General features: G+C 37.8%; 1 long non-coding RNA gene across 1 annotated transcript; it reads left to right on the forward strand.

The window, feature by feature from the left end:
- The first annotated feature begins 1192 nt into the window (after nucleotides 1-1192).
- Nucleotides 1193-6511, forward strand: LOC129644771 (uncharacterized). Its single transcript, XR_008710978.1, has 3 exons — nucleotides 1193-1286; nucleotides 1778-1892; nucleotides 5995-6511. It is a non-coding gene; the product is annotated as an uncharacterized LOC129644771 (long non-coding RNA).
- The last annotated feature ends 829 nt before the right edge of the window (nucleotides 6512-7340 follow it).

Raw genomic sequence — 7340 nt, forward strand, 5'->3', positions numbered from 1 at the left:
CAACAAAGGTTCATTTAGTCAAAGCTATGGTTTTTCCAGTAGTCATGTACAGATGTGAGAGCTGGACTATAATGAAAGCTGAGCGCCAAAGAACTGATGCCTTTGAACTGTGGAGTTGGAGAAGACTCTTGAGAGTCCCTCGGACTGCAAGGAGATCCAACCAGTCCATCCTAAAGGAAAGCAGTTCAGAATATTCATTGAAAAGACTGATGTTGAAGCTGAAACTCCAATACTTTGGCCACCTGATGGGAAGAACTGACTCATTTGAATACACCCTGATGCTGGGAAAGAATGAAGATGGGAGGAGAAGGGGACGACAGAGGATGAGATGGATGGATGTCATCACTGACTCAATGGACATGAATTTGAGTAAACTCCGGGTGTTGGTGATGGACAGGGAGGCCTGGTGTGCTGCAGTCCATGGGGTTGCACAGAGTCGGACGCGGCTGAGCGACTGCACTGAACTGGGTTGCCTTTTTGTGACAGCATAGAGCCAGGTGCTCAGATGAAGCACTGATAAGACATAATCCTTTCCTTAGATTGCTCACAGACTAATAAGAGAACCACGAGACATGAAATAATTATGACTCAAGGGAGAATAAATACAAATAGAAAAAGTCACACAAATTTTTTGCAGCCCAGATGAAGGGCACAAATCCACACTGACTGGAACTGGCAAGATGAGGGCGAGGAGAGCTTCTGAGATGAATGTTAAATAATGAGGGGCTGACAATTGAATGGAAGGAGTGTAGCATCACAGTGAGGTGTGTGCAGAGAAGGGTAAGCAGCTTGCTGTTGTGCAAAATGAGCCTGTGAGACTGAGCCAACCAAGCTGGCAGGCCCAAATCTGGCAAATTCTTATAACCCCTAGAAAGCATGTGAACTTTATCCTGAAATGATAAAAATAAAAAACAAATAAAAAAAAATAGGGAGTGTTTCAAGTGCAAGCTCTGGATGATGGATTTTACATTTGACAGGAAGAGTTCTGGAGGCAGAACCATCAACTAGGATCCTGATAAAGTTGTCCAGTCTAGATCATTAGGGACTAAATATGTGAATTGTAACCTTGTCTCCACGTTATAATCACCTGGGAGCTTTAAAAGCTACTGGTGCCTGAGTCCCCCAGCAGTTTTGTTGTAATCAAACTGGGATGATATCTAGGAATCAGGAGCTTTATAAGTTTCTGAAGATAATTCTAGTATGTACCCAAGGCAACCATTTTTGGAGACAGTGAGAAAGATGAATCCAAACTAAATTTAAAAGACAAAATGATTTCAGCATTAAAGGTAATTTTCTACTTTCCTTCTTGGTTTCTGAGTTGCTGGTAGCATTGTAAACTCTTCTAGATAAAGCAGGTAAAATGAAATTTACATAATACTTTTTACATAAACTCTGCTACATAAAGCAGGTAAAATGAAATTTACATAATACTTTTTAAATTAATAAACTTAATGTTTTAGAATGGTTTTAGGTTCTCAGCAAAATTGGGCAAAAGGTCCAAAGGCTTCCCATTTATCCCTGTTGCCTCACATGTACCTTTCCCACTACAGACACCCGCTCCAGATGGTACATTTACTACAATTAATTAACCTAGGATGACACATCATTGCTATTCTAAGTCCATAGCTTACAATGGGATTCTTTCTTGGTGTGGTATACTCTATGATTTTGTAGGAATTTATAATAACATATATCCACCACTGTGGTAGTAGTACAGAATAGTTTCACTGCCCTAAAAATCCCTGTGTTTTTCTTAATTATTCCTCCCTCCCCCCAGCCTCTGCTGCTGCTGCTGCTAAGTCTCTTCAGTCATGTCAGACTCTGTGTGACCCCATAGACGGCAGCCCACCAGGCTCCCCTGTTCCTGGGATTCTCCAGGCAAGAACACTGGAGTGAGTTGCCATTTCCTTCTCCAATGCATGAAAGTGAAAAGTGAAAGTGAAGTTGCTTAGTCGTGTCTGATTCTTAGCGACCCCATGGACTACAGCCTATCAGGCTCCTCCATCCATGGGATTTTCCAGGCAAGAGTATTGGAGTGGGGTGTCATTGCCTTCTCTGATTGTGTCATTAGGCTAAAAGAAACTTTACCTCCTTGGTGCAGTTATCTACTGATCCCTCTTATTTATGGACAATTTTAACTTTCTCTGATTTTCAATTTCATTTTCAAGTTTTGAAATTATTTAGATAAATACCAAGTTCAGTGTACCCTTGAACAATGAAGGGATTAGGGGCATTGACCCTACACAGTTGAAAATACATGCATAATTTTTGATTCCTCCAAATCTTGTTAACCTGAGCTTTAATGCTAACATAAACAGTTAACACATACTTGTTAGGTCCATACCATTTCTGTCCTTTATTGAGCCCATCTTTACATGAAATGTTCCCTTTGTATCTCTAATTTCCTTGAAGAGATCTCTAGTCTTTCCCATTCTATTGTTTTCTGCTATTTCTTTGCATTGATCACCTAGGAAGGCTTTCTTATCTCTCCTTGCTATTCTTTGGAACTCTGCACTCAAATGGGTATATCTTTCCTTTTCTCCTTTGCTTTTCACTTCTCTTCTTTTCACAGCTATTTGTAAGGCCTCCTCAGACCACATTTTGCCTTTTTGCATTTCTTTTTCTTGGGGATAGTCTTGAACCATGTCTCCTGTACAGTGTCATGAACCTCCGTCCATAGATCATCAGGCACTCAGTCTATCAGATCTAGTCCCTTAAATCTATTTCTCACTTCCACTGTATAATCATAAGGGATTTGATTTAGGTCATACCTGAATGGTCTAGTGATTTTCCCCATTTTCTTCAATTTAAGTCTGAATTTGGCAATAAGGAGTTCATGATCTGAGCCACAGTCAGCTCCTGGTCTTGTTTTTGCTGACTTTATAGAGCTTCTCCATCTTTGGCTGCAAAGAATATAATCAATCTGATTTTGGTGTTGACCATCTGGTGATGTCCATGTGTAGAGTCTTCTCTTGTGTTGTTGGAAGAGGGTGTTTGCTATGACCATTGCGTTCTCTTGGCACAACTCTATTAGCCTTTGCCCTGCTTCATTCTGTACTCCAAGACCAAATTTCCCTGTTACTCCAGGTATTTCTTGACTTCCTCCTTTTGCATTCCAGTCCCCTATAATGAAAAGGACATCTTTTTTGAGAGTTAGTTCTAAAAGGTCTTGTAGGTCTTCACAGAACCATTCAACTTCAGCTTCTTCAGCATTACTGGTTGGGCATAGACTTGGATTACTGTGATATTGAATGGTTTGCCTTGGAAATGAACAGAGATCATTCTGTTGTTTTTGAGATTGCATCGAAGTACTACATTTCGGACTCTTGTTGACTATGATGGCTACTCCATTTCTTCTAAGGGATTCCTGCCCATAGTAGTAGATATAATGGTCATCTTCTAACAGAAGCAAAAGATATTAAGAAGAGGTGGCAAAAATACACAAAAAACTGTATTAAAAAGATCTTCATGATCCAGATAATCACAATGGTGTGATCACTCACTTACAGCCACATCCTGGAATGTGAAGTCAAGTGGGCCTTAGGAAGCATCACTATGAACAAAGCTAGTGGAGCTGATGGAGTTCCAGTTGAGCTATTTCAAATCTTAAAAGTTGATGCTGTGAAAGTGCTGCACTCAATATGTCAGTAAATTTGGAAAACTCAGCAGTGACCACAGGACTGGAAAAGGACCATTTTCATTCCAATCCCAAAGAGAGGCAATGCCAAAGAATGCTCAAACTACTGCACAATTGCTTTCATCTCACACGCTAGTAAAGTAATGCTCAAAATTCTTCAAGCCAGGCTTCAGCAGTACGTGAACCATGAACTTCCAAATGTTCAAGGTGGTTTTAGAAAGGGAGAGGAACCAGAGATCAAATTGCCAACATCTGCTGGATCATCAAAAAAACAAGAGAGTTCCAGAAAAACATCTATTTCTGCTTTATTGACTATGCCAAACCTTTGACTATGTGGATCACAATAAACTGTGGAAAATTCTGAAAGAGATGGGAATACCAGACTACCTGATCTGCCTCTTGAGATACCTGTATGCAGGTCAGGAAGCAACCGTTAGAACTGGACATGGAACAACAGACTGGTTCCAAATAAGAAAAGAAGTACGTCAAGGCTGTATATTGTCACCCTGCTTATTTAACTTATATGCAGAGTACATCATGAGAAACCCTGGGCTGGAAGAAACACAAGCTGGAATCAACATTGCTAGGAGAAATATCAATAACCTCAGATATGCAGAAGACACCACCCTTATGGCAGAAAGTGAAGAGGAACTAAAGAGCCTCTTGATTAAAGTGAAAGAGGATAGTGAAAAGTTGGCTTAAAGCTCAACATTCAGAAAACTAAGATCATGGCATCTGGTCCCATCACTTCATGGGAAATAGATGGGGAAACCCTGAAAACAGTGGCTGACTTTATTTTCTGGGGCTCCAAAAATCACTGCAGATGTTGATTGCAGCCATGAAATTAAAAGACACTTACTTCTTGGAAGGAAAGTTATGACCAACGTAGACAGCATACTTAAAAGCAGAGACATTACTTTGTCAACAAAGGTCTGTCTAGTCAAAGCTATGTTTTTTCCAGTAGTCATGTATGGGTGTGAGAGTTGGACTGTGAAGAAAGCTGAGCACCAAAGAATTGATGCTTTTGAACTGTGGGGTTAATGAAGATTCTTGAGAGTCCCTTGGACTGCAAGGAGATCCCACCAGTCCATTCTAAAGGATATCAGTCCTGTGTGTTCTTTGGAAGGAATGATGCTAAAGCTGAAACTCCAGTACTTTGGCTACCTCATGCGAAGAGTTGACTCATTGGAAAAGACTCTGATGCTGGGAGGGATTGGGGGCAAGAGAAGGGGACGATAGAGGATGAGATGGCTGGATGGAATCACTGACTCGATGGATGTGAGTCTGAGTGAACTCCGGGAGTTGGTGATGGACAGGGAGGCCTGGTGTGCTGTGATTCATGGAGTCGCAAAGAGTTGGACACGACTGAGCAACTGAACTGAACTGACTGATGGTCCACAGTTCAGCTGTGTTTTTTCAAATTGTCAAAAATCTCCAAAAATTTTTACAATGTATTTATGGAAAATATCTGTGTATAAGTGAACCCACACATTTCAAACTCATGTTGTTCAAAAGTTAGCTGTCGTGTGATTAATGGATTATGATAAAATTACATTTAGTTTTGTAAGAAACTGACAAACTGCTTTCAACAATAAATGGCTGTACAATTTTGCATTCTAACCCATAATAAATAAGAGTTCCTTTTACTCAACATCTTAGCCAGGATTTGGTGTTTTCAGTGTTGTTAATTTTGGCCATTTTAATAAATAGTCTGTCATACCTTGGTTGTTTTAATTTGCATTTCCCTGACGACTTATGCTGTTAAACATCTTTTCATAGGTTTATTTGCCATCTCTATATCTTCTTCTGTTAAAGTCTCTGGCCCTTTTGAAAATTGTTTTTATTATCTTATTGTCAAATTTCAGGTACATTTGTACATTTTGGATAATAGTCCTTTATCAGATATACCTTTTGCAATTATTTTTTCTCTATGACGTGTCATCTCTTTTCATAATTATATTTTTAAAGCAATAAAGTAGACTACAGCATCCTCTGCTTCTGTTCCTCCTCCTCCTCCTTCTTTTTTCTCTTCTAGCATATATATCTTTTCCTGTACATTCTAGAAGATATGCAGTTAAATTTCATACTTTATCAATGATAGTAAATAAACAGGATTATTATAACTGGATGTTGGGGGAATATTTATGAGGATTGTTAATAAGAATTTAGGTAAATCAGTAACTATAATAAATGTGGCATTATTATCTTATTTGATAACACTATTTTTCAAATAAAGAACAGGAAATATAGAGCACAACATTGCTATTATGCTAAAGATACCGCCATTATGTCATGGCTCCAAATACTCTATCATTTGAATGTAGTAAATTGAAGTAACCAATAGTGATGTTTTGCAGGACTTCCTGAAAGGATGAAAATGTGTTCTAGGAACAAGAAACAGTAAACAGGCATATTGGTAAGTCACCTTTATCTTCCCCAACTAATGTAAGCACTCTTCTCAGTTACAAGTGAAGAAAAAGAAGTTCTAGCCTGGATCTGTTTGTTCATGATAGTGGAAGGTATTATGAAAAGATGGCGCTTACCAGATAACTATAAACCATCTCATGGGAGGAAACTAAATGATTACAAATCAAGGAGTAGTTTAGAAAAAATGTACTCCAGAAAGTAGGATGCAGCTCCTTTAAATGCTGCAAATGCTGTAAATGTTGGTATTGATGTGTTTGAAATTTGTTGTGAAAAATAATGGAAGCCATAAGAAGAAACATAATTTCAACAATGGTTATGTAAACTGTGCTCCACAGGGCTTTAGAGTTATAAGGAGGTAAATAAAAGTCAGCTTACACCAAGACAGAAGGATTTAATAGGGTGGACCTATGCTTCTCATCTTTAGTATTAGTCAGAACATACCCTGGTTATATTAGTTTTACATATTTTGTTTGACCTATATTTAAACCAAAAAAAAAAAAAAAGAGAGAGAGAAGGGGGTTCTTCAAGTAACCACAGAAGTGGAAACCAATAATTTAAAGTATTCTGAAGTTCCCTGATTGGAGTTTTTCACCTGATGACCCTTTAAATTCCTTGTTTATAATCATCATTAATCATACTAAAATCAAATCTCAACATTAGTGAAGAGAATAAATGGGAGCTACCATTTCAATCACAACTTATGTCTTTCTTCTTCAGCTCCTCAAAAGTAGATTCCATATAATGTATGTACACTTGTATAGTTGCAAAGTAATTGTTTTTTCAAGGGTAATTTATTAACATTTCAAATAGGTGTGGTGCAATTTTGAGTTAGTAATTTTTAATTCCATTATAGAGCTTTCATTATAACACACACTTGGTACCTTACTTGTATGAGTGCCCTTGCTATAAGAATTTTCACTTAGATATCTTGTCAATAAATATTAGACTCAGTCAGCTTTTGAAATATAATGCCTTAAATGATCTGCTAAAACCTGTTTTTTTTTTTTTTTTTTTTTTTGAGAGAGAGTGTCATTATAAGAGAGTAATTTTTCCAACTTCAGTAAATGTTAAGTAATTGTGATTGGTCTGGATCAGTTAGATAAGAGGCATTTCTTGAGAATGTGTTTTCCTTTTTCTGTGATTGAATATTTTCTTTTACTTAAAACAGCAATGGTTTAGGGATTGGTTCATTCAAAGGTGATCATTTTTTAAAGTACTGGCTTAAAATAAATAGTATATTACTGATTTATAAATTAGATAGAGATTGATTTACCGT

The sequence above is a fragment of the Bubalus kerabau genome, chromosome 2 (genome assembly GCF_029407905.1).
Source record: "Bubalus kerabau isolate K-KA32 ecotype Philippines breed swamp buffalo chromosome 2, PCC_UOA_SB_1v2, whole genome shotgun sequence".
Taxonomy (NCBI): domain Eukaryota; kingdom Metazoa; phylum Chordata; class Mammalia; order Artiodactyla; family Bovidae; genus Bubalus; species Bubalus kerabau.